Source organism: Brassica oleracea, chromosome C4 (assembly GCF_000695525.1).
Source record: "Brassica oleracea var. oleracea cultivar TO1000 chromosome C4, BOL, whole genome shotgun sequence".
NCBI lineage: Eukaryota > Viridiplantae > Streptophyta > Magnoliopsida > Brassicales > Brassicaceae > Brassica > Brassica oleracea.
This window is the reverse complement of record NC_027751.1, coordinates 28254430-28257211: the sequence shown is the minus strand read 5'-3', so window position 1 is coordinate 28257211 and position 2782 is coordinate 28254430. Positions and strand designations below refer to the sequence as shown.

Below are 2782 nucleotides of genomic sequence, written 5' to 3'. Positions count from 1 at the left end.
AAGTAAAGATGCATTGTGGCATGCTAGACTTGGACATCCACATGTTAGGGCTTTAAACATTATGTTACCAGGTGTTATGTTTAAAAATAATGATTGTGAGGCAAGTATTTTGGGCAAACATTGTAGGACTGTGTTTCAAAGATCATCCACTATTTATGAGAATTGCTTTGATTTGATTCACTCTGATGTTTGGACTGCACCTTGTTTATCTAGGGATGATTATAAGTATTATGTCACATTCATTGATGAAAAATCCAAATACACCTGGTTAACACTCATTAAAACAAAAGATAGGGTTCTTGATGCATTAAAAAAATTTCAAAGCTATGTTACTAACCATTATCATGCCAAGATTAAGTTTTTCAGGTCAGATAATGTTGGAGAATACATAGGCCACACATTCAAAGATCACCTAGCTCAATATGGGATTCTACATCAGACTAGCTGTCCTTACACTCCACAACAGAATGGAGTTGCTGAAAGGAAGAACAAACACCTCATGGAAGTGGCTCATTCAATGATGTTCCACAAAAGTGTCTCTAAGAGATTTTGGAGTGATGCTGTGATGACTGCTTGCTATCTGATCAACAGGATACCAACCAGAATCCTAGAGGATCAGTATCCATTTGAGGTACTCAACAAGAGTCGACCAGTTCTGAATCACTTAAGGACATTTGGGTGTGTGTGCTATGTACTGGTGTCAGGAGAGATGAGAAACAAACTTGAAGCAAAGAGCACCAAGGCTATGCTTATTGGATATTCCGCATCTCAAAAGGGATACAAGTGCTTTGATCCCACTGCTAGAAGAGTCTTGGTGTCTAGGGATGTGAAGTTCATTGAAGATAAATGGTATTATGAAGAGAAGAATTGGGAAGAGCTTGAAGAACTTTCTCAACCATCAGATAGAATTGCTAGTTTGAGAAACATACTAGAAGAACTCGGTATTGGTGTGTCCCAGGATCAGAGCAGACGTGAAGAGCCTACTCAAGTGGCCGCTGAAGAACCATCCCACTTTGAACATGAGGGGGGAAGTGAATCTGAGGCTGAAGGGTTAAAAGATCAAGGCTCATAAGAAGCTGGAGGTCTAGAAGATCAAGGTTCAGATTCTCCTGTCCAAAGTGGAGATGAATCAGTAAGAGATGTTCAGAATGAAGGTCATGAAGCTGGAGAAGAAATCCAGATACAAGAAGAAGCTATTGAGGAACAAGTAGAAGTTCCTTTGAGAAGAAGCACACGGGTAAAGAGGGATGCTTTCGAGTGGGAAAACACGAGAAACTGGGTAAACACGAAAGTGTACTACAATGCCCAGGCTGTGGAGCATCCTTCCCTAGTTGTGTGCTCATTTGCTGAAGTTTCCGGAAGAGCACTACTCCTTTATGGTGAGCTTAGATTACAGCTATGTGCCAAGAAGCTATGAAGAAGCAATTCTGATTCAAAAGTGGAGGGATTCAGTCAATGCTGAGTCTGATGCTATGATTAGAAATGATACATGATATGAGAGTGAGTTACCTAAAGGAAAGAGAGCTGTGTCATGCAAATGGATCTTCACTATCAAGTACTTGCCTAATGGAAATATTGATAGGCGCAAGACAAGGTTGGTAGCAAGGGGTTTCACACAAACCTATGGAGAGGACTACATTGATACATGTGCACCTGTTGCAAAAGTCCATACCATTCGGATTGTACTATCTGTCCCAACTAACCTTGGGTGGGATCTTTGGCAAATGGATATGAAGAATGATTTTCTCCAAGGAGAGCTTGAAGATGAAGTCTATATGCTACCACCTCTGGGTCTTGAAGGAATGATGAAGCCGGGAAATGTTCTTAGACTGAAAAAAACCATCTATGGGTTGAAGCAATCACCTATAGCATGGTACAATATGCTAAGCACAACATTGAATGGGAGAGGCTTCAGAAAGTCCGAGCTTGATCACACTCTCTTTACTCTCACTACTCCATCAGGCATCATTATCTTGCTTGTGTATGTGGATGATATCATCATAACCGGCAGTGATAAGGAAGGAATCCGAGCCACTAAGGAGTTTCTGAAATCAGTATTTGATATAAAGGACTTGGGAGAGATGAAGTACTTTCTTGGGATTGAGCTATGCAGATCCAAGGAAGGATTATTCATCTCTTAAGGAAGTATGCATTGGATCTCTTGAAGGATGTTGGTGCGTATGGAGTAAGAACAGCCAAGATTCCCATGGAGGATGGGTACAAGGTTCCACGTGAGGGGGAGATTGAAGACATCAAGCTATTCCATGATCCAAAGTTGTATAGGAAGCTTGTGGGGAAGCTGATATACTTGACTATCACCAGGCCAGACATATGCTTTGTTGTGAACCAAGTAAGTCATCATATGCAAGCTCCAAGAGAGCATCATTGGCGCATGGTGGAGAGAGTTCTCATGTACCTGAATGGAACTCAAGGACTTGGTATCTGGATGGGCTGCAATAAGAGCACTGAAGTTGTGGGTTATTGTGATGCTGATTTGGCTGGAGATAGAGCAGATACAAGGTCTACAACAGGCTATTTCACTTTCATTGGTGGAAACATGGTTACTTGGAAGAGTAAGAAGCAAAAGGTTGTATCATGCTCTAGTGCTGAAGCTGAGTATAGAGCTATGCTAAAGCTTACCAACGAGTTGGTATGGATCAAAGGGATTCTTAGGCACTTGGAGATTGAGCAAGCAACACCAATGACTATGCATTGTGTCAATCAGGCGGCTATTCACATTGCTACAAACTCAGTGTTTCATGAGAGGACAAAGCACATTGAA

At 41.4% G+C, this 2782-nt stretch overlaps 1 long non-coding RNA gene across 1 annotated transcript in view; it reads right to left on the bottom strand.

Moving 5' to 3' along the window:
• LOC106341505 overlaps window positions 1-2782 on the bottom strand; it is a 9546-nt gene that overhangs the window by 5785 nt on the left and 979 nt on the right. The window lies entirely within an intron of this gene.